The 26,278-nt window shown below is 36.7% G+C and overlaps 1 protein-coding gene, 1 long non-coding RNA gene and 1 pseudogene across 3 annotated transcripts in view; 2 read left to right on the top strand and 1 right to left on the bottom strand.

Annotated features, from left to right (window-relative positions):
- Nucleotides 1-26,278, bottom strand: part of Snap25 (Synaptosomal-associated protein 25kDa) — a 458,275-nt gene that overhangs the window by 67,978 nt on the left and 364,019 nt on the right. The gene's annotated exons all lie outside the window — the stretch shown is intronic.
- On the top strand, nt 8,231-25,117 carry LOC106625709 (uncharacterized). Its single transcript, XR_011397935.1, has 2 exons — nt 8,231-8,429; nt 24,564-25,117. It is a non-coding gene; the product is annotated as an uncharacterized lncRNA (long non-coding RNA).
- On the top strand, nt 18,948-19,664 carry LOC118682900 (uncharacterized; annotated as a pseudogene).

Genomic DNA, 26,278 nt, shown 5'->3' with positions numbered 1-26,278 from the left:
TCCTCTACAGATGTAACCAACGGAACTTCTTCTTGGTTATTTAATTCTGAAATCAAGGTCTCACTAATATTGTGCTCACGATACAGAAAGGAATTCACTAAGAATTGTCACAATATTGTTAACAGAAATTGGTATATTAACAACAGCACCTTTGAGAGATCTCTGACCTTGATATCCTTATGAACAGATTATCATATAAGGCAATCTAGGCATTAAGAGACATTCTTCAACTGGAGTTAAATCTTTCAAACAATCCGGTATTTCAGGAAAGTCTAGACCGTTTGCTATATATATTTTTGGAACGTTCTTTTTAACAATCGCATTTCTGCAAGTAGCATACAAATTGTAATTTCCATCTTCCGAAGGAAATTTTTGCATTAAAAAGAAGGCGAATGCAGCATTCGGGGAGCTTGCGCAATAGTTTCGAAATTTAATTTGCGACCTTGCTCTGAAAACCATAATCCGCCGCAGCAAATACATAATTCATTAGGGCCCTTATTTATATAAAATTTTGGAAATAAATGTTTTTTAAATGTGTTTTAAATGTGTTAAATTGCCACTATAATCAGTTTCTAAAACATTATTTCCCGTAATGGGATTCGTTTGGACTGGCTTTCGTTTTCAATTTGCCTATTGATCGGGTAATCTCTACGCAGGCGAACTGACGTCTCTAATTCCAAATTTCTTCCCTCATACCTCTCCTACTTAGCTGTTGACGCTGTGTTTCTCTATCACGCCCTTCTCTCTTTATTTAGGGTTTCTTTTACAAATTCTCTTTGTATTTCAACACGAATTCGCTCTAAATTCCTATACTCAGGATTTCTTGCTCGAAGTTCTCTATGATCCTAGTGTTCCTACTTTGCTCATCATAACGTACCTCAGGATTTTCTTACCGAGATCTATGATCTCGAGTATTTCTTATTTGCTCTTCAGAGCGAATTTGTGTATCTTGCCGCCTTGTTCTATGTTGAACAGTATTTCCAACTTGCTTAACATATTGAACCTCGGGGTCTTCACGCCGAGACCTATGACCTCGAGTATCTCTCATTTGCTCCTCAAAGCGAATTTGTGGATCTTGCCGCCTTGTTCTATGTTGAACAGTATTGACAACTTGCTCAACAGATCGCACCTCGGGGTCTTCGCGCTGAGACTTATGACCTCGAGTATCCTTTATTTGCTCTTCAGCACGAATTTGTGTATCTTGCCGCCTTGTTCTATGTTGAACAGTATTTCCAACTTGCTTAACATATCGGACCTCGCGGTCTTCACACCGAGACCTATGACCTCGAGTATCTCTCATTTGCTCCTCAAAGCGAATTTGTGGATCTTGCCGCCTTGTTCTATGTTGAACAGTATTGACAACTTGCTCAACAGATCGAACCTCGGGTTCTTCGCGCCGAGACTTATGACCTCGAGTATCCTTTATTTGCTCTTCAGCACGAATTTGTGGATCTTGCCGCCTTGTTTTATGTTGAACAGTATTTACAAATCTTGCTGCTTTGTTCTATGTTGAACGGTATTTACAACTTGATCAACAGATCGCACCTCGAGTATTTATTATTTGCTCTTCAGAGCAAATTTGGAGATCCTCCCGCCTTGTTTTATGTTGAACAGTATTGACAACTTGCTCAACAGATCGCACCTCGGGGTCTTCGCGCCGAGACTTATGACCTCGAGTATCCTTTATTTGCTCTTCAGAGCGAGTTTGGGGATCTTGCCGCCTTGTTCTATGTTGAACAGTATTTGCAACTTGCTCAACAGATCGAACCTCGGGGTCTTCACGCCGAGACCTATGACCTCGAGTATCTCTTATTTGCTCAACAGATCGAAACTCGGGGTCTTCACGCCGAGACCTATGACCTCGAGTATTTCCTATTTGCTCTTCAGAGCGAATTTGCGGATTTTCCCGCCTGGTTCTATGTTGATTTGTATTGATTATTTGTTCGGACAGACGTACATCGGAATCTAATCTACGATTAGCGTGACTTACAGTATTTTGTGACTGCTCACTATCTCTAAATAAAGAGTTTGCACGAAGAACTCTCATACGTCTTCTATTCTGAAGACGACTTAGTAATATAGATTTTCTTCTTAATCTAGGCATAATTAATAAATAATAAATGGTTTCCCAAAATATATAAAATACTTATATATAATACTTTTATAATTCCATCCGTCCAGGTGTAAAAAGTTGGATCCTAGGTGCTGCTTTCTTTCACTGTAATTGACTCCTTTCCTGTTCGGTGTATAGGTTGAATATACTGGTGTAAATGTGGGCACATATGTATGTATAAACACTATACAAGTATATGTAAGTTTTAAACACTAAACGCTTTGCTGGTCAAGAAATCTAGTGTAACTGAAACTACAAACATATCTCAGTTTCACTAAAACTACAAACAATATCAGTACACTGATATTTATTAAACTCTCTCTCAACATGTCGCTGCAGAGTATAATAGTTTTATTATGGTATATTTTTGTACACACAGCTTACGTACTTTTGTATACTTATTTATTACTTAGATATTCACTAACATAATAATACAGATTATTTAGTTATATTTATATTTTAGAAATTAGTAGTTTATTTCATTGTATTGAAATTAAGTGCTCGGAAAACCCCTCCGTAAATTGCTTTTGTCTAACGCTTTTTAAAACAGGGATCTATGGTACCTATTTTGAAAGGTCTGCTCATGAAAGCCATATTACCAATAACTTACATATATTTAAGTGTGGTACACACATATGTGGAGCAGGTATGTAGATTTTCTTCTTTCTGTCTTAATATCTAAACCTTTCACAAGCTGCCAACGGCGCTGGGTAAATCCCAAAAAAGTACTTAAATGTAATTTTCTTGAGTTTACAGTTCACCTCATGACCTCATGTATCAAGATGTGTCGCAAAACTGAAATAATAGATAATAGCATTTTAACCGTTGGGGTCGCAGTTTATCTATTACCACATAAAAAGGATCTTTAGCCCTTACCATGTTGCGAAAGTATAAAAATGTTGCGAAAGAATTTAACATTAATTTTTCGATTATTATTTGGTATCTTATTAACTTATGTTATTGATTAGATTTATTTAGTGTCAATATTATTTTTTTTCTCTGAAATGTTAATTTTAATAAAAATAAGCTCTTCAACTCAAACATGATATATATGATATAAACTGAACCAAAGGGGTTAGATTCAATATGTGGGGTATATGAGGTTGCTATTGTACCAGAGGAGCGGAAATCAGTATATTAGGGTTATAAGGTTTAAGCAAAGGTCTAGACCAATTTCATTCATATGCAGCGATAAACCACATTATTTTTAAGAAAAACTGTCCATTTAATTTCATCAAATTACCAAATTAACGAAAAAAATTATACCATAAGTAGTACATGTGCTGGGGAAATTCGTGGATCGATTTCACACATTTTCGGCATTAAGCTGTTGTATATCTAATATTTTACGTTTATATAAAGTCAAACGGAAGTTTGAATTTTTTACATAAAGTATGTTGGAGCTAGGGTCAGTATATTCCCGATAATGGGTACTAGGGCGGAACCAAGAATTTTATACTCTTGTAATTCGCAAGAATCAGAGGCCAGGAAATTCCTTCAGGCGTGGCAAAGTTGAGAAATAATTAAATATCCATTATTAAATGAAATCGTGATTAAATTACAATCAAATTTGGTATCTTCTTGAATTATATTAAAGGCCATAAACTTAGTAACAGTTTTATTGCTATATTTTAGTTTGCGTCAGCGAAAATTATATTAAAAAAAAGCAAAAAACATCTTGAAGTGAGATATACATATATAGAAATGTGATATTAACTCGACCAAAGTGGCTAAATTTTATATTATAAGCTTGTGTCGAAAACGTCAACCAGAGAATCGGAATTCATTATATGAAGGTGTGAGGTTTAGATCAAGGTATATACTATTTTCATTCTAATTCAGCGTCAAACCACATTATTTTTAAGAAAAACAGTCCATTTAATTTCATTAAATTATAAAATTAACGAAATAAATTATACCATAAGTACATGTGAGCTGGAGAAATTCGTGGACCGATTTCACACATTTTCGGCATTAAAATATTGTATATCTAAAAATGTACCAACAGAATTTTGAATTTGTTACACAAAGTATGTTGGAGCTCGGGTCAATATATCCCCGACCATGGGTACTAGGGCGGAGCCGAGACTTTTATACTCTTGCAATTCGCAAGAATTGAAAGCTAGGAAATTATTTCAGGTGTGGCACAACCTTATATTAGAAAAATGTTGAGACAGAATTAAACATCCATTATGAAATCAAATCATGATTAATTACAATAAAATTTGGTATCTTCTTGACATATTTAAAGTCCAGTTTTATTGCTATAGTTTAGTTCGCGTCACCGAAAATTATATTAAAAACAAAAAAAAAGTATTTTGAAGTGAGATATACTTGTACATAAGTATGAATGTGATATTAACTCGACCAAAGTGGCTAAATTTTATAGTATAAGCTTATGTGGAAAACGCCAACCTGAGAATCAGAATTCGTTATATGTAGGTGTGAGGTTTAGACCAAGGTATATACTAATTTCATTCTAATTCAGCGTCAAACCACATAATTTTTAAGAAAACTTATTCACTTAGTTTCGTTAAAATATCATATTTTGATCAACCGGAACGGTTTAAAGTCAGATGGAAAGACGGAAATCATATATATATTGGGGATAGAGAAAGATATTAATTTTTACATTGCTCACCTATGCTCGAGAACATATTTTGAAGCAATTTTATTTATAAAAAACAAGTAAGGAATGGCTAAGTTCAGATGTAACCGAACATTTTATACACTGGCAAAGGTAAATGGTAGACTCATTTGAGATTTTTTAATATATTTTAATAATTAGTTACATTAATTAGTAATAATCTAAACAATGTGCTAATTAGTAAATAATATTTCAAAATATTCTTAATCACTCACAGCGAAATACTTATTATATGTAAATTTAATCTTTAAGAATTTAAATCATCGAAAAATATTTGAATATGTAATAAAAGCATTCTTAAAGTTACAAATATTAAAACATATCATGGGAACACACTGTAGCAGATTTGACGCACTTGGACGTTTTAGTAGTAGAATATTAGTAGGCACCCCGTACCAAGTGTGACTTTAGTAGTAGAATATACAAGGTGCGTTCCAAAGTAAACAGGCTTTAAAAAACAAAGACAGAACAAATGGTTTTATCGGCAAAATCAATTAATTTTATTCAAAATAGTCTCCTTCAGCTTTAATACAGCTTTTTGCACGGTCCAAAAGCATGACGAACGAGCTCATTGCCCGGTATGGCCGCCAGTATGCCGGTGCAAGGCTTTTGAATGGCCTCCACGTTTGCATAACGCTTTCCTTTCATCGGCAAATGCATTTTTCCAAAAAGGTAGAAGTCGCACGGTGCCATATCAGGTGAATACGGGGAGTGGTTGATTGTTAAAATGTGATTTTTGGTCAAATAATTGGCCACAAGCGTCGATCGATGAGACGTCGATCGATGAGACACCAATTTCCATATCTTCGCGATAGTCAATCCACGTCGAATACGGCACACCAAACGCTTCAAAACTCCAAGGTAGAATACCGCATTAACGTTTTGGTCGGGTGGGACAATCAAATCAACATTGTCTTCACTTTTGGCTTCTCCAGGCGCGATTTTTTGGGTTTCGGCTCATTTCTCATTTATGTCCTCACGATCACTTTGAAAACGTTGAAACCACTCGTGCACTCTGCTACGGAATAGGCAATCATCACCGTAAACTTGTTTCATCAATTAAAACATTTTGGAAAAAGTTTTACCAATTTTAAAACAAAATTTACTGTTGGCTCTTTGTTCGAAGCTCATTTTCGCACCGATGACAAAAACATACTGACACGACAAAAACATTAAAACACGATAACTTCACTTCCAATAGATGAAATGTCATGAAATTTTTACCGGAAGTCGTATAAAGGATAGCAGATTCTAACGCACTAGTCGACATATAGATGGCGCCACAAGAGTTTACTTTGTTACTTTTTTTACTGTTTACTTTGGAACGCACCTTGTATATTCAGAATGCAAATTGTTATACATTTAATGTTCAAAGTATTGCCCATCGGAAACTTTTGTTGTATATTTACGTGAGTACCTGCTGGCGACGGCCTTACCTCACGGTGTTCCAAAATACAGCGTATCAATACAATGCGTTGATAAGCGCCCCAAACAAGACGAGCTATTTGCAAGTATTTATTTGGCTACCAGTGGCAGTGAGGCCGACCTAAACCTCTTCCGTTTTCGGGTACGGAACCCAGTTGCTTTTTTCATCTATTTTAGAACTGAAAAACAGTTGCATTTTCAGTTCTTCCTGCATTTAGGTTTCAACCGCAGCCACCACGAATCTCCCCAAAGGGGCCATAACCCAATGAGCAGATTGGACCGAAGTCCAAGGGCTTTCTGCTCCCCGTGGTACCAGAAAGTCTCCGGTAAGACTGTGTAACCGAAACTACTGCCAGTTGAGCAACCCATTACTCAATGACTGGTGACATTTGTCGCTTGAACTTCAAATGTCTTTTTATTTACTTTTTCATTTAAAGTCTATAATATCAGTTCAAGCTGAGTATTATAGCACTATTTCTGACATACTATGCTGATATTACTGAGCAAGGTACATAATAACAGTCATAGTGCATTTGGCTTTTAGTCGCCTTTTACTGTGTACCTTCTCTATAATCTACATTCTCTGCGATTCCTCACCACGTACATACATACCATATTATACAACATATACATATTTTCTATATAATCAATATATATTGATGGGTGTATGCATTAATTCGTGCGGTTAAATTGTTATACATTTAATGTTCAAAGTATTGCCCATCGGAAGCTACGATGTTTGCCCATCTTTCTGGCAGTTTGTGGATCCCATCCCAAAAGAACTTCTCCGACTTGGAGGTCATGAAAGAATCGAGCCAATTTCTGATACCCTGTTCTGAAGTGAAGCGTACTCCGGTGAGGGCATTCTGCATTGATCTGAACAAGTAATAATCGGAAGGTGCTATGTCTGGGCTATAAGGCGGGTGAGGTAGATCTTATAGCAAATAGTTTTAACTGGCATTGCAACATGTGGCCGAGCGTTGTCATGATGAAAAATTATTGATTCGTGTCTGGTCGCATATTCTGGTCGTTTTTCCGCGATGGGCCTTTTCAAACGAATCAATTGTTTTCGGTAGAGGTCCCCATTGATCGTCTGACCCGATTTCAATAGCTCATAATAGAGCACACCCTTGTGGTCCCACCAAATACATAGCATAACCTTGGCACCATGGATATTCGGCTTTGCCTTGGATGTCGATGGTTGGCCGGGCTTCACATACGATCTCTTGCGCTTTGGGTTATCATAATGAGTCCATTTTTTATCGCCAGTGACAATCCGATGCAAAAATGACTTCTTTTGGTGGCGTTAAAGCAACATTTCGACATTCGATGTCTCTTGGCTTTAATTCATAAGGCACCCAATTTCCAAGCTTCTGGATGAATCCTAATGATTTTAATCGTCTGGAAACGGTTGCTTGATCAACTCCTAATACTTTTGCAAGTTCTTCTTGCGTCTGGCATGCATCATTCTTCGTCTTGAAATTTTTTTTGTTCTCCGTCGTCTAAGTCGAAATTGTCACTTTTAAACCGTGCAAACCACTTTTGGCACGTTCGTTCGGCTAAAGCATGGTCACCATAAACGTCCAGTAAAATACGATGGCTTTCGGTAGCACTTTTCTTCATGTTAAAGTAATGAAGAAGAACTCCCCGCAAAAACACTTTATCTGGTACAAATTACGACATTTTCAAATGAATGAAACAAATTGTTGTTCACGCTAAACAAATGGCATCTACTGAAAACGACGCGAAATGACAGTACCTTTGAAATTAATATAGCCACAGATGAACACGACGCGAAATAATACTAGTACCTAGTTCAACCCGTACCAAGTGTGATTTTAGTAGTAGAATATAGGTACAATGCCATACAGCGGAACTCGTTTGCGCTCATACAACGCGATAAAGATATTATTATGAGATATCTTGAATATTCAGCCTTATTGTAAGCTTCGTGTGAATAAATCATTCCCATGTATTTATATTTTCACGCGAACGAAAAATTCGTATCACAAATATCGTGTGAGTTTAACTTGTGTTCGAAATTCGATTATGCTATTGTGAGCTTCGACAATCTGTCACACATGTTGACTTTAAACTTAATTAAGTTTTACACAAAATTAATAGTGTATACTTTTGACTTCGTCTATTGGAAGAGGAAAACAATTCCTGCCAGCAGTTGGCTGAAAGAATTTACCGAAGGAATTTAAAAGACAAGACCAATCCTCTCGAATTATCCAATACAAGGTAAATTTTATTTATTTATTTATTTAACAGGAAGAAAATTATAAATATTTAACTAGGTAAAAAAGATAAAGATCTAAAAGGAAAGTCCTTGAGTTACAAGCTGTCTGTCAGTATGATAAATATAACTTGAATATGATAAAGTAATCCAGTTTGGTATTTAATCTTATGCAAATCTTTTAAATTATCTAAAGAAAATTCTGTTAGCAGATTTGATGATGTTTTGTTCTGGAATATGCTGTTCCTCGCGTTTGAGTACTTTCTGCATGCATCAAGGATGTGGTTGATTGTCAGAGGACAATTGCATGCTTGGCAAGATGGGGCAGCAGAGCCACTTAGAAAATGTTGATATGTGATTGCTGTGTGTCGTAGACGTAACCTAGTGAATATATTTATTTGCTCTGTAGAAGATCCAATTAGAAAAGAGGGTGCGATGCCGTATTTGTTAATAACTGTATAAGCGTGCTTATATGTTGACCAGATTTCCGCTGACTTTCTTTTTATGTAGTTTCCGACAGATTTTCGAATGTCTGATCTAACATAGGTGGCGACAGTTTCGCTTGGGGAATGGCAAGTTTGTTTGACTGCTACATCAGCATATTCATTACCAGAAATTCGACAGTGGTCAGGGGTTCACATTATTTTTATTTTGGAGCTTTGTTCTATTAATTTCTCACGTACTCTTTGGACCAAAGGTTCGTGGTTTTTTATATTTTGTAGTCCTCCAACTGCCGATTTACTATCTGAGTAAACAACATATTTGCCTTTGGATATGACTGCATATTCTGTAGCGAGGCTTATAGCTAGGACTTCGGCAATAAAAATAGAACTGTGTGGAAAGAGTAATCCAGCACTAATTGTGTTACCATCTTCGGGCACTATGGCAAATGAAACAGTGTCACTGTATTTGGAGCCATCAGTAAAAATAAATTTCCATCCGAGTGCTGTCAAATTATCTCTGATTTGTAAAAAGTTTTTTTGGTATATCAAAGGTGAAGTGTTTTGGTTTGGATGAGAAAGTAACGAATGTATAAATAATGATGTTGAAAGGTTCCAAGGGGGCAATCGAAGTACTCTGACCACAGTTGGTTTAACGGAATTTCGACGTTTGATTACAATTACTATGTTTAGAAGCAAAATATTTTATAATATTCAAACGTTTGTGGAGTTTTCCTTTTAGAAATTTACAATATTCCTTAAAACTAAGAGATTTATCAAATATTATTCCTAGAATTTTTAAATTAGAAACATACAAGGTGCGATCCAAAGTAAACAGTAAAAAAGTACCAAAGTAAACTCTAGTGACGCCATCTATATGTCGACTAGCGCGTTAGAATCTGCTATCCTTTATCGACCTCCGGTAAAAATTTCATGACATTTGATCTATTGAAAGTGTACTTCACTTAACTTGCGTTTTAAGTGTCAGTATATTTTTGTCATCGGTGCGAAAATGAGCCTCGAACAAAGAGTCAACATTAAATTTTGTTTTAAAATTGGTTAAACTTTTACCGAAACGTTTCAATTGATAAAATAAGTTTATGGCACGAGTGGTTTCAACGTTTTCAAAGTGGTCGTGAGGACGTAAATGACGATGAACATGTGGGCCAACCAAAAGCCGTAATAACCAAAAATTCCATCGAAACTGTACGTGAATTCATAAAAAGTAAAAAAAAATTTGGTTCCATCCGGCCAAAACGTTAATGCGGTATTCCACCTTGGAGTTTTGAAGCGTTTGGTAGATATGGAAATTGGTGTTTGTTGCACGATAATGTGGCGTCTCATCGATCGACGCTTGTGGCCGATTATTTGACCAAAAATCACATTTTAACAATCAACCACTCCCCGTATTCACCTGATATGGCACCGTGCGACTTCTACCTTTTTGGAAAAGTGCATTTGCCGATGAAAGGAAAGCGATATGCAAACGTGGAGGCCATTCAAAAGGCTTGCACCGGCATACTGGCGGCCATACCGGGCAATGAGCTAAAACACTCGTTCGACATGTTGTTGGACCGTGCAAAAAGCTGTATTAAAGCAGAAGGAGACTATTTTGAATAAAATTAATTGATTTTGCCGATAAAACCATTTGTTCTGTCCTTTTTTTAAAAGTCCTATTTACCTTCTAACAAACCTTGTATTCTATATTTTAATTCATGTAAGATAAACTAAACAACTTTGAACAATTTCTTTTTTTACATATATGTAAAAATTTGAACAATTTCTTTTTTTACATATATGTAAAGTTTTACATTTTTCTACTCCCGCAACCTGTTACTACAGAGTATAATAGTTTTGTTCACCTAACGGTTGTTTGTATCACCTAAAACTAATCGAGTTAGATATGGGGTTATATATATATAAATGATCAGGATGAAGATACGAGTTCAAATCCGGGTGACTGTCTGTCCGCCCGTCCGTCTGTCCGTCCGTGCAAGCTGTAACTTGAGTAAAAATTTAGATAACTTTATGAAACTTGGTGGACATGTTTCTTGGTACCGTGAGACGGTTGGTATTGCAAATGGGCGTAACCGGACCACTGCCACGCCCACAAAACGCCATTAATCAAAAATAAATAAATTGCCATAACTAAGCCCCGCAATAAGATACAAGACTGTTATTTGGTCCACAGGATCACATTAAGGAGGGGCATCTGCAGGTAAAAATTCTTTTTAAAAAGTGGGCGCGGTCCCGCCTCTAATAGGTTTAATATGCATATCTCCTAAACCGCTAATGCTATAATAACAAAGTTCACTGGGAGCAGTGTTGAAGTGTTTTTAGCACTTTTATTGACGGTGTGAAAATAGTTGAAATCGGGTGGCAACTCCGCCCACTCCCCATATAACGGTACTGTTAAAAACTACTGAAAGCGCGATAAATCAAGCACTAAACACGCCAGAGACATTAAATTTTATCTCTGGGATGGTATGAGATGACATAATAGGAACCGCGTTCAAAATTAGACAGTGAGCGTGGCACAGCCCACTTTTAGGTGAGAACCCATATCTTGGGATCTGCTTAACCGTATTCAACCAAATTCGGTGCATAACGTTCTTTTCGTATTTCTATGTGGTTAAATGAGTAACTCTACATATCATCCCACACACATTCCACACCAACCCTACCACCACGATCACCCCATACATGAAGACACACTACACACCACACCGAAGGAGTTAAAAAGGGACGACGAGCGAAAATAAAAAAGTCGTTGGTGAGTGCTATCATTGTGGCATAGTTTAATCATTGGTCCTTCGAGCCTTACGCTAAGGCACTATTAGAAAAAATAAAAATAATATAAAAAATTTAATAAAATTAAGAACAAAAGTGCGGAGATCTAATACTTGTATATGCATTACATATACATAAAAAACAAAAAAAGTGTACAGTGACAGAAGTAAGTGCGGTGCAAATGAATATACGTATATAAGAAAAAAACAAAAACAAGTGCCGAATATAAAAATATACATATATACATATGCAGTGCCGTAAAAATATATACATAAACTTGTATACAAAAAGTGCGGAAAAATAGATATCAAGATAACATATAAATACAAAAAAAAATATATATATATATAATTATAAAATACATAAAAAAGTGCAACAAACTTTTCACATATTGTCTGTGAACAAACATAAATTATATAAACCCGGGCGCGAAACCTGTGTACAATAACACCAAGTAAACGGGCGCGATTACTAAAAACAATGCATAATACATATCAACATATTTCAATAGAATCGGGCGCGAAATCAAAAATAAAACACAAAAATCTTATACGACTAACTAAGGAACATACCTACGGTACAAAGGTCAACAAAAGCAAGCTCGGACACTAGAGAGAAGGAACGGATTTTTCTGCATTGGCACACTTATACACACATCTAAACCCCCCAAATACCCCTGAGGCGGTACAAAGTGAGTCGTATCGATTCCTTTTACTTATTTATAATTTATTGGCATATACATATGTATGTTGAAAGTAATAAAACCAGGTTATATTTAAATATAGCGGTTACGGCCAAACTGTTTTAACGTACGGTTAATTTCGAGAAAACCGAATACAGTTTGGTGCATTATATACATCCATATATACAATATATATAAATGTATATATAAAACATATTTATTTAAAAGAAACCAAAGCCTATACATGCTTACCTTTGTGTATCCAAACACACAAATTGAATAAACACAAAAAAAATAAAAAATTCAAGTACTTACTTGACCACTTATTCCGGCAATACCCCTTATGTTTAATAAATCATAAGCAGGATTGCACAAAATAAGTAAGCAAGGCAAATTGGAAAAATAAATAAAATTCAAACGAAAAAAAAGAAAGAAAAACATACATACATATCTGCACGGTTACTTGCCAAGTACATACAAATCTATATACTATATATATTACATTTTATATACGTTTAAATATACGTAACTAACAAAGTTACGAAGAGAATAATTTTTAACATATACACACGAACGATACGAACTTAAAAGTCTGTACCTGCACATTATTTATTTTCTTTTCCCGCGTCATTCCTCTAGCCAACCTAACAAACATACATACACACGGCTTAAAATGTGCCTATGCCTGTATACCCTACACACATTGGGTACAATATTTAAAATTATTTTAGTTAAAATTATTGCTAATAATAAAAGACCTTAAACGTAATAATAACAAAATTTCCGAACACTAAGCGTTGCGGTACATAAGTAGGAATTATTAAATTTTTAGACAGAATTAAAATTTATTACAACAAAAAACAAGGGTACAAGAACAATCGGTTTAACAAACGAAAAAAAAAGTTATACTTGGTGGGAATAGCGCACAACTAGTACACACACAGTTGTACATAGGTATATTCAAGGACCATATCGGCACTTTTCTGGCAATACCCCTTGTTCTTGTTAAAACACAAGCAAGCAGGACTGCAAACAAAACGTTTAAGCATATTACATATGCACATAAATACGCACATAACGTGTACGCTTATGTACAAAGGTAATAACCTCATTTTTTAAAAGCGGAACTAAATAAAACCCGAGACTAAGAAAAACGGAAAACGAAATTTGTTATTGGTGAAGTCCGGAAAGAACAAAACAAAAAAAATACTATTTATCTAAAAGGTAATCTCTTTATTTATCCAATATCATCAGTATACACTGAGAGAAAAAAATAAATAAAATATATCTAAAAAAAAAAAAAAAAAAAATGATAAATTTTTAATTTTACTTTCATCTTTTTAAATGAACGCAGATTCTAAGGAATTTAAAGCAATCTAAAAGTACCAAAAATGATTTCGGACGAAAAGAGTCCATGTACACCTGCAGAAGCTACACGCTCAAAGCAAGGTGCTACAAAACAAAAAAAGATAAAAGACATTTCATATACCAAATTCATTGCAGAGAGTGACAGTCTAATACGACACTGCACTCGATTTTCATCTTCGCCGATTCAGGACAATTCTGAATCGGTATAAGAAATTAAAAAAGACAATTTTGACAATTTTTGGACACGTCTCCAAGCTGCATATGGCGCAATCGTAGAATCTGACGACTCAGATCTACCGGAAACAAAAGCTATGATTTCTGACCAATTAAAATTAATCAAAGCAATTGCACCTACTCCACAACCAAGAGTAGAGCTGCCACAAATCCAATGCCAAGAGGCAAGTTCAGGCATCCATCTGAAGGTGCCCGCATGTGACACAGAAATCTTTCATGGTGGTTATGAACAATAGCCGTCCTTCCGAGACATGTTTACTGCCGTTTACATAAACCATCCAAAATTAACAAATGCACAAAAATTGTATCACCTCCGATACAAAACAAAAGGTCAAGCAGGCGTAATAGTAAAACAGTTCGCACTAAATGACGATAATTTCAATTTGGCTTGGGAAGCTCTTAAATCAAGATTCGAAAACGAAAGAATATTGGTCGATAAACAAATATCGATATTAATGAACTTGCCAAAAATTCAAAAGGAAACAAGTGAAGAATTAATCAAACTTCAATCCACTGTTTCAAATTGTTTGTCGGTTTTATCGACACAAAATATTACCACAGACAGCTGGAACCCTATACTGGTAAACATATGCACTGCCGCATTACCAGAAAAATCATTACTTCTATGGGAGCAATCGCTCTCATCACGAAGAAAATGCCCCACGTGGCGACAAATGAAAGACTTCCTAACTACCCAGTACGAAATCGCAGAAAGGGTAGATAAAAAAATGGTCAGAACAAAAACTGTTCAACACGACCTAAATAGAAGCTTTCACAGGCCACAAGCCAGTAGCAACAACAATTTAAATAGAAGCTTCTATAACATTCGCATTAACTCAAAGATTGCGAAAGCAAGTTCAATTGCGTTTATTGTCATAAACGACATCATTCTATGCTTCATTTAAATAATTTTTCCAGTTCACCCCCAAACAGCGCTAATATGAAAAGAACCACGGGTTTAGTTGCAACAACAAATCCCGAAGTGCAAAATCCCGAAAATTGCTAAGAATCACCATGCTGCTCAAAGGCATTAAAAACTCAAACGCTACACAACGAAAACGAAAGTAGGGTACTACTACCCACAGCAGTCATCTCCATCGAATACCGAGGAGAACTGTTTAAACTTAGGGCTTTAATAGACCAAGGATCACAACGATCTTTCATAGCGTCTAGGGTAGAAAATAGGCTACAACTGCCAACAAAACAAGCCAACTTTGATATTACAGGAATGGGCGGAAGAATAGTGCAAAACTCTAATAAAATCTTCCCCATTACCTTAATTTCCCCCCAAGTGGATAAGAGAATTAAAGCAGAAGCTATAGTCTTACCGCAACTTACAAATATGCTTCCAAGCTATCACATAAATAGCAAGCATTGGCAAAAGGTTTCACACCTAAAGCTAGCAGATCCCAACTGCAACATTCCCGCTCAAATAGACCTTCTATTAGGCAGCGATCTCATACCACAGATAATACTCGAAGGTATTGAGAAAATTTAATATACACTTCTGGCACAAAATACTATTTTCGGTTGGACCCTAAGTGGACTAGTTTCGGAACCAGTTACCACCATGACCACTCAGGTTGAGGAAGTCTCAAATGAATACCTCCATTCACAATTGAAAAAATTTTGGGAGTTAGAAGAACTCCCCCCCATTTCAATTACAACCCCGGAAGATCAGTATTGTGAAGACTGTTACAAAGCCACAACTACTAGATCAGATAATGGTCGGTACGTCGTACGACTACCACTAAAACAACAATTTCCTAACACACTCGCCTTAGGTCACTCTTGCACCGCTGCAATACAGCAGTTTTTAAGCATGGGAAAAAACTTACTTAAAAAAGGTGAGCTTAAGCCAGAATACGATGGCGTGTTAGAAGAATACCTCCATTTAGACCACATGGAGGAAGTAAGCCCATGCGAAAAAATCATAAATCGCAAATATTACCCATTTTACTTGCCTCATCACGCAGTAGTAAAGCCAGACAAAAAAACAACTAAAGTAAGAGTTGTCTTTAATGCATCAAGATCTACTAGCTCGGGGAATTCCCTAAATGATATTCTATTTACGGGACCCACACTCCAACCAGATTTAATGCTACTCATTTTAAATTGGCGTATATTCAAATACGTATTTAACGGAGACGTCGAAAAAATGTATAGACAAATAGTCGTACATAAAGACGATCAAGATTTTCAGCGAATTATTTTCCGAAAATCTCCCAATAGTCCACTCCGCGACTACAAATTGAAAACAGTTACCTTTGGCGTCAACTGTGCTCCATATTTAGCCATTCGAACACTGCACGAATTGGCAGAAAACACCAAGTCAGAATTTCCTCTGGCAACCCAGGTGTTAAAAACACAAACATATGTAGACGATATCTTGTCTGGAAGTCACAGCCTTCCACAAGCATACGAGTCACTATCACAAGTGGTAAAAGCCCTCAAAACCACAGGGTTTCCGTTGAAAAAGATAACGGCTAACCACCCTAATATTTTAAAAAATATACCACATGAAAATTTCTTAGACACTAATTTTCTTAAATTCGAAAAGGAAAGTACAACAAAAACTCTGGGGATCCAATGGAATGCGATATCTGACGAGTTTTCATACACTACAGAGTCAATATCTGCATTATCCGCCATAACGAAGCGACAAATTCTATCCTCTGTGGCGAAACTTTTCAACCCCGCAGGATGGCTTTCGCCAATTATGATACAAGCCAAAATCCTAATACAAGAATTATGGTTAGATGGAACCGACTGGGACGAACAAGTAAAACCACTTCGTTTAGAAAAGTGGTCCCAGTTTGCGAGCAACGTAAATGATATCGCACAGATACAAATCCCACGATGGGTAAATTATACCCCAGAGCACAAAGTCGAACTACACGGCTTCTGTGACGCTTTTGAAAAGGCATATTGCGCAACTATATATGTTCGCATACAAAGTGACAATGCGACCACATGCCACTTACTAGTGGCAAAAGCAAAAGTGGCTCCTTTAAAAACAATAAGTCTACCACAACTTGAATTATGTGGAGCGCTACTACTAGCCAAACTCGTGTCCATCGTACAAACGCATTTAAACATGGCACAATATAAATTATATCTATGGTCCGATTCCGAAATTGTACTAGCCTGGTTAGAACAACCACCACATGCATGGAAGACGTATATTTCCAACCGAATTCTCAAATACTTGACCTAGTAGGATAAGCCACTTGGCGACATGTAGCCAGTGCTGATTATCCTGCTGATCTAGGTACAAGAGGGTGCAAACCCCTGCACCTTGTCACCACCACCCTCTGGTGGAATGGCCCTCGATGGTTAACAAAATCTCCTGATTCTTGGCCACAATCGCCCATGCGCAATATAATTGCCCCAGAAAGTCGAAAAATCGACTCCTTTCACGCAACATTGCAGGATAATGACATCCTTGAGCGATTTTCCTCGTATCGCCGAGCACTCAGGGTAATCGCTTACATGCCCAAGTTCATAGAGCGACTCAAAATTAATCTTAAGGGAGTCACCTCATTAGATTCTCAATGCGATACAGTGACGCACCTAGACTTACAACATCTACTCAAACGCGTTACTTCAGCCGAAAAATATCATTACTAAAAGTATCGAAGCCGATTGATAAAAAGAGCTCACTCTTAGTACTAAATCCATTCATAGACACGAAAGGTCTGTTTCGGGTGAATGGTCGGCTTGCCAATTCAAGCCTAACGTTTAACGAACGCCATCCCATAATTATACCAGAGAAGTCTCAACTTGCCACATTACTCATCAATTATATCCACATATTAATGCTTCATGCCGAACATCGTCTCATGCAACATATGGTCCGCCAGGAATTTTACATTCCCCAACTTAAGCCCCAAATAAAGAAGTGCATTTTCTTGTGCAAAATCTGTACCACGCACAAGCAAAAGATGAGAATACAGATTACGGCAGCACTTCCCCCGGAACGCTGCAACTTCGTCTGTTTTACGACAAAAGCAGTGCACCTTGAGCTTTGTACTAATCTGACGAAGAAGGCTTTTCTTGCGGCATTTGCTCGCTTCGTCGGTCGACGCGGCTTTCCATCGAAGCTCATGAACGATAATGGTAAAACATTTATCGGCGCTCAAAGAGCCACCGAAAAACAATTTGTGGACTTTATCAAACAAGTCTCACCTGAGATTGTACAAAAGTACGCGCCCCAAGGCATTAATTGGCAATTCATCCCCCCAAGCGCTCCTCATATGGGTGATTTATGGGAATCAGCGGTAAAAAGCTTCAAGTCCCACTTCAAAAAAGTAGCTGGAAATTACAAATTCAATTACGAAGAATTTACAACATTACTAATCCGTATCGAAGCCGTTCTCAATTCACGGCCACTAACGACACTCTCGCAAGATCCCTCAGATTTGACAGCCCTAACTCCAGGGCATTTTCTCAAAGGAACACCCATTCTGGCCATACCTGAGCCAGGCGTGGAGTCGCTATCCTTATTAAATCGATGGGAATGAATCAAAATTCTCCATCATGACTTTAGCCGTCGATGGAAAGAAGAATATTTAAAGGACCTCCACAAGAGGTACCGATGGAAAACTCCAGAAAAAGCGCCAAAGCTTGGAGATTGCGTCCTAATCCATGATGATTGTCTCCCCCCACAGAATGGCGCATAAAAAAGTTTCATTCCGGGTTCGACGGTCATATCCGAATAGTAGATCTCCGCACGCAATCGGGAACGCTAACCAGACCGCTCATAAAACTATGCTTCCTGCCCACCGACCGTACTACCGAAGCTACCGAATGATATCCAATTCAAATAAATCAAGTCAATAAACCCGCAAATAAAAAAAAAACAAAAAACGTTAACAACAATCCCAAACCAAACCGAAATGGTCGATCAATATGCCGACCCACGCGTGCCACACCACGTGGCACAATTGCCCATATTCCATTATATGCCACAAACATATACTAAATCCAATCTTTTTATATAGATTAATATGGACGTGGAAATGCCAACAACCCCAACGCCAACTGTTCGATCGGCTATTAATGTGCCACGCACTGGGCCGATTCCAGCGCCTCGAGCCACCGCTGCAACAACTGTCACAGCTGTCGCGCGGAACACAGCACAACCACCACCAGCGTCGCCATTGATGCCACCGGAGCCGCACCGCACCCGATGTCCGCTGTGTCGCCGCTCACACCGGCTACAGCACTCTAGCATCTTTAAATCAATGCAACCCAGTCAACGTCAGCGGGTAGCCCAGACGCATGGACACTGCCTCAATTGCCTAAGTCTCACCCATACGACGCAAGAGTGTGACTCGGAGTGATCGTGTCAATTGTGCGGAAGGCTACACCATACGTTCCTTCACCGCACCTCCAGGCGCGACGTTCGGCGACCACCCGCACCACGCAGTCGCGGCGCTGTCAGGCGACCGCCGCCCAGCCACCCGATACAACATCAACGCCCAGCTGCCGCTCCACAGTATCGTCCAAGGAATACAAGGAACGAAACACCTGCCCGGCGCCGACGGCCCAGACCATCATCCCGCCGCCCCACTGGCCTCAGCAGTGTTGTAGCAACGTTGCAACAGCTGCAGAATTTGCTAGGCTAAATATTTGCCTAGGTGGGCCGGGATATTTAAATGAGTAACTCCACATATCATCCCACACACATTCCACACCAACCCTACCACCACGATTACCCCACACATGAAAACACACTACACACCACACCGAAGGAGTTAAAAAGGGACGACGGGCGACCACAAGCTTTTTTTTCGCTACATCATCGTAACATCGCCATCTCCGCTACCGGTTGATTTTAAAGTCGTATATACTTGTTCTTAGGAAAAAGTTGTGAACACAAAAAAAAAAAATAAAAAAAATTTAATTTAAATTGAACTTTTAAAAAACGTGTTCAATAATAAAACAAGAAAATAAAAAAGTCGTTGGTGAGTGCTATTATTGTGGCATAGTTTAATCACTATGATATAGTGCGAAAATGGGCGAAATCGGACTACAACCAGGCCTATTTCCCATATAACACCATTTTCAATTCCATCTGATTCTTTCACTTTCCACTATGCATATCAAGCAACAATGACTATATCGGGGTAAAACTTTCCTTGAATAATACGTTTAAAGTATGCCACCTTGTGACCCAAATCTGTCTAAATCGAACCAAAACTGTTCAAGCCCCTAAGTACTAAATATGTGGACCCCAGTTCCTATACTTGACCTTCTACCGAAAATATCAGTCAATCCACAAAGAAATCTCAAACGAGTATACCATTTGACTTTGCGAGAGTATAAAATGTTCGGTTACTCCGAACAGAGCCCTTCCTTACTTGTTCATAAGATATATTCGCTCCGGAGCTATAAGCCCATTCTGAGATATCGTTAAGGATGTTAGAAAAAGTATCTTTAACCTGGTTCAGGTTATTATTTTTTGAAAATATTAAAACATCATCTGCATAAATAGCATGTTCTACTCTATAATTAGCTATAATTTTGCTTACTTCGTCGAAAGCATTAATTAAAAACATTACCGATATAGGGGAACCTTGAACAATACCATTTGGTAAAGGGACTTTGTCAGAATATTTATTATTAATTTTAACTCTGAATGTTCGATTTGACAAGAAACTTCTTAAATTAAATATATTTTTTCCGACATTCCATTTTATTAGCTGGCGAAGAGCAACGTATACCTATTCGATCAAAAGCCCTTTCGAAGTCTAGTATAAGTGTAGTAACATGGTTTCGACTTGAGATGGCAGTTGAAAGAACGTGTCGGAAATGTAAAAGCACGTCCGATGTACATTGACCAGGTTTAAAAGCTACTTAGTTAGGGCTTATATGGTTTCCTCTTTGCGCAAACCACATTAATCGTTTGGCGATAATCTTCTCTAATACTTTACTTAAACATGAAAGTAAGGAGATCGGACGATAGATATAAATATCGGCGAGAGGTTTACCGGGCTTTAAAATTGGAACGATGTCAGCATTTTTCCAGGATTGTGGAAATATGCCCTGCTCGAAAATATTATTATATAGATTTAGTAATCTATTGACCGTGCCATGTGAACAATTTTTTATAATTTGATAGGAAATTCTGTCAAAACTAGGTGTTTTTCCTGTTGAGCTATACAAGGCTTCTTTAAACTCCATAGAGGTGATGGGCTTTTCAATCTCTGATGCAGCAGATGAGATATTATATGGTCTATATACTTTTCTGTTTACTGTGTTCTTTTCAGAGATGAATGCCTGTTCAAAATTAGAATCTTTGGAGTAGTATTCATAACTAAAATGTGATTTTGCTTGGCTGTGAATGTTAGTAACCTTATGTTATGCCAAATTTGCCTTGGAGGGGTTAATGGCGTCTCTTTTAGATTGTTTGGAATGATACCTAAACAAAGCTTTTGCGTTTTGATAAATCATCAAATTGCTTTCGGTGCGGTGTTTTTTGAATTCAGCCCAAGCCTGCTGCTTTTTGTTCCTAAGTAGTAAAATGTTCTTATTTCACCAAGGTACAGATGGTTTACGGGTAAAGTATTTTGCTAGGGGTATATGGAAGTGAGATGAGAGTACATGCTGCTTCTTTGTTTATATTTTCAGAGACGGGGATTTGCGAAGATATGAAATCGCAGCAAGCTTGAAATTGAGGCCAATTCGCTTTGTCTGTGTTAAACTTTGGAGTTTTTATGATTTTTTCTTTCTTTAAGATAGCTTCAATAGAGATTATGATCGGGAAATGGTCATTTCCATGGAGATAGTTTTTGGATCTTCCATGAACATTTTGGTGCTATGTTTGCTGAACAAAATGTTACGTCTACATTTGTGAAACTTTGGTGAGTTGAGAAATGAGTAGGTGAGCCATCATTGAGGACTGCCAAATTTGACGTTAAGAACACGTCTTCTAATGTATTTCCTCTTTGATTGTCTGTGGTAGAATCGCAGAGACGGCAGTATGCTACGTAGGCGTGGGGTGGGGTGGTGGTGCTATTGAAGGGCAAATGAGTTTCTTGCAACGGTACAATGCTAGGGTTAGTGTATTTTATAAGTAGTTGTAACTCATGGAAATTGGTACAATATCCATTAAGATTCCATTGCAAAATAGCGGTAATTTTGACTTATGAATAGGTCTTAAAATAAGCTGGAGGGTGCTGTATCTGATTGTTTATAATATGCAAGATTTTAAAATTTTTGTATGATAAAATGTAATTTTAAAATATATATATATAGTATATAATTTTTTTTTTTTAATTCTTTATTTTGAATTGTGTTTTATTTTCTAAAGATAGTTTTCATTAATATTCGTAGTGTCGCTTGAAATTTCTTCACCTGACATTGTTGTGTCATCTACGTGACAGACGTGTATGTGAATATTCCCCTCGTTACTGTTGTTGTTGTAGTTTTGGAGGGTCAAGAGAGTTACTATTTTTAGAGCTGAGATCTTGTGTTGCCATTGTGTAGAGAAAAGAGGTAATAATTGAAACATGATTGAATGTATTTATTGGATAGGTGGGTGTGATTTGAGCAGGTATTGAGTGACAATCGAGTTTTTGAGAGTTTCTTTGGAGTTTTAATGGAATAAAGGTGTATTTGTGTTGGTGAATAGCGATTTTATTTATTTCTAAATCAGTTGAGTTTCGATGTTCTAATTGAGTTTTATAATTAGATTCAGAGTTTTTTTGTGTATTTATAGGACTGGTTTGGGCTGTACCTGCAATGAATGTATTATTTGAGTGATTATTAGTTTTTAGTGTTTGAGAAGAGGTGGATTTATCATTTACTGATTGTGATGTAGTACTGGATTTGGAGCGCGTTTCCGTAATTTTTTCGATTTGAGAAATTGTGGAAGAGAATGTTTGATAATTTTCTGAGAAAGAAGGAGTTGAGTTTCTATGAATCTTAATTGCTTCTCGCATTGTGCATTTCTTTGTTACTTTGATTTTGAGTATTTCTTTTGTCTGAAGAAATAGCATAGAAAATATGTGTACATTTCGTAGGGAAGTGAGGTGGTAGGTAAAAATTTTCACATGCTGGCGATCGCTTGTATGATTTTAATGTGTGACCTAGCGACTGATAATTTTGGCACCGCATGGGGTTTGGTACAATTGTCTTACTTTTATATTCCGCCATGCGATGTCAATTTTTTCGGGTAGATGGTATAAATCGAAAGTCAGCAGTACTACTCCAGTCGGATACAAGGAATCATTATTAATTGTTTTTTGAAATTTGTAAGCACCAACTACTCCTTGAGTGCTTAGTTCGCTAATGATTTCCTCGATCGACACATTATTCAGGAAAGGTGCATATATTGTTCCTTTGTTGTTGTTTAGATTCTCGTGGTATTTGCCCTGGACGGCACAAATGCCCCGAAGATTTTTAAGTGCGAGAAATCTTTCAGCTATAATTTTATTTCTTGCGAGTAAGAGAATGTTTCCATCACGTGGTTCTGAAACACTTTCTATTTCTTTGCTTACTGCACAAATTGATTTGCGTACTGCAAAGCATGAATACTGCGATAAAGGTTTATCCTATCGGCAGATTCTAAGACAATACATTTAGGATCGCTTTTTTTAACGGTTGGGAGTTCGGGAAATATAAGGTCAGTGTTAATGAATGAATTTTTTTTTGTGTTTAGCTTTCTTTTTTTTAATACCGGCACTGTCGGAAAGCAAAGCAAACCGATTTGCGCCCACAAGGGATGGCCCTGGGGCCATTTTGGCAAAACACTTCACAGGAAACTTCTTAATTAAGATTTTCTTTAAAACAAATTTGCGGAAAGAAATGACTGAGAAATTTTTAATGAAATTTTTAGTACAAGAGTATTAACTCAAAACTTTGAACGAAATTCACACGGTAGAAAAAGAGAATTTTGCACTATGAGTGATAGTCTGTGACTGCGATTTAAGAAATATATATATAAACATTTCTGCGTAAATTTATAGTTTTAAGCAGTTGTACAGAATTAATAAGCCCACATTTCAATACTTGTTAGAAGTGTTACATAATGGCTTACCAATAGCGATAAAACTTCTTGCAATAAACACCATTGTAGAACTATCACCTTGTTTGCGATTTTTTGGGGAAAGAGCGTATCATAAAGTTGTAGGCAGGCAAATGGATGTTGGCTTATCGCAATGAAGCTTTAGTATAATCCTTTCTGCAAGCAGTAGATAACGTGCGCCTACTAAAGAAGAGATGCGGGAAATAATTATAAATTTTTACTAAAATTTGAATATCCCTTGAAACATTGAATGCATGGGTAGCACGCACGTTAAATTATAGGTCCCAAAAGCAATAAACACTTGTATTACAACAGAATAGACTACTTTAGTATTAATGTTTTTCTAGTAACTTAGTTAAATTTTTTCTGTGCATACGTTTGTTAATAAAAGTTTATCTGAATATATGTGATGACAAAATGAAAATAAGGTACATACCTTATGTTGATGCTACACACCCTGGAGCCTGCCACGATTTATTAATTTGGAATATAGGCAGTTACGGAACAAGAAGCCCAAGAAATGTTTGACTGCTAGAAACTTATTTAATTAAATCTTTCAATGACTAAATATATAAATTTTATTTTTTCATAGGTGACGCTGGGTATCCATTCGAGCCTTGGCTGCTAACAACCTACCTATCCGCGACAAAAGGATCTTCAGAAAGTAAATTTAAGCGTATGAGAACTTTTACTGGAGATTCATTATAAATTTAGAAAGTTTAAAATATAGTAAATTTAGTTCATCAATTACATAAAGAGAAAAATTAAGAACAGAGAAACTGTGTATAGAAGAAGTAAGTCAACATTACTAGTTAATGCCCAAGCTTCTCTTTGCAGCCAATATTTTTAGTTTTTGAAATTCGATTTGGACTTTTATAAATTTTAGTTTACTGTTTACTTATATTTTTCCAATGTGTTTTTATATCCATTATTTCTTCAGATATACTAATACATGTTTATATTTTTAATTATATCGAAAATTGTTATCTGCATAAATTATATAGCTAAAACCTAAAAGGTCTGATTAGATAAAAAAAAAATATATTATATGTATAATTAAAAATAAAACAAGAAAAAACGTTAACTTCGGTTGCACCGAAGCTACAATACCCTTCAGAAACACAAAGGCTCCTTACAAAAACTTGATTCCGATCGTTCAATTTGTATAGCAGCTATATGATATAGGGATCTGATCTATACAATTTCTGCGGAGAATATATTGTTGCCTTCGATGATAACTCATGCCAAATTTCGTGAAGATACCTCGTCAAATAAAACAGTTTTCCGATCGTTCAGTTAATATGGCAGCTATATGCTATAGTTATCCGCCTTAAATAATAATCCATGCCAAATTGGGTGAAGATACCTCGTCAAATAAAAAAGTTTTCCATGTAAGCACTTTACTCCGATCGTTCAGTTAATATGGCAGCTATACGCTATAGTCATTCGATCTATACAATTTCTTCGGAGATTGCATAATTGCTTTAAATAATAATCCATGCCAAATTTCGTGAAGATACCTCGTCAAACGAAAGAGTTTTCCGTACAAGCCATTGATTCCGAGCGTTCAGTTTATACGGCAGCTATATGCTAAAGACATTTGATCTATACAATTTCTGCGAAGAATATATTGTTGCATTCGATGATAACTCATGCCAAATTTCGTAAAGATACCTCGTCAAATAAAACAGTTTTCCATGGAAGTACTTTACTCCGATCGTTCAGTTAATATGGCAGCTATATGCTATAGTTATTCGATCTATACAATTTCTTCGGAGATTGCATAATTGCCTCAAATAATAATCCATGCCAAATTTCGTGAAGATATCTTGTCAAATAAAAAAGTTTCCCATACAAGTACTTGATTCAGATTGTTCAGTTTGTATGGCAGCTCGATATCGGCCGTTCCGACAAAAGAGCAGCTTCTTCGTGAGAAAAAGACAGGGGCAAAATTTCAGATCGATACTTAAAACTGAGGAGCTAGTTTGTATATATACAGACAGACATGGCTAAATCAATTCAACTCATCATGCTTATCATTCATGTACTTGTATATATTTTATATGGTCTCCGATGTTTCTTTCTGGGTGTTACAAACTCCGTGGCAAACTTAATATACCCTTTTCAGGGTATAAAAAATGCGCTTTATGCTAAAACTGTCGCAAAAATGGCTTTTTAAATTTACAACGTTTTTTTCAATGCCACTAAATCAAAACAAAAACAATATATATTATAGGTTCTCTGATAATATACGTTCTCTGCTAATACCATGAAATATACATACATATTATTATATAATTATAAAAA

This window comes from Bactrocera oleae, chromosome 2, assembly GCF_042242935.1.
Source record: "Bactrocera oleae isolate idBacOlea1 chromosome 2, idBacOlea1, whole genome shotgun sequence".
Taxonomy (NCBI): Eukaryota; Metazoa; Arthropoda; class Insecta; order Diptera; family Tephritidae; genus Bactrocera; species Bactrocera oleae.
Note: the sequence above shows the minus strand (reverse complement) of the source record. Positions and strands in the feature narration are given on the sequence as shown.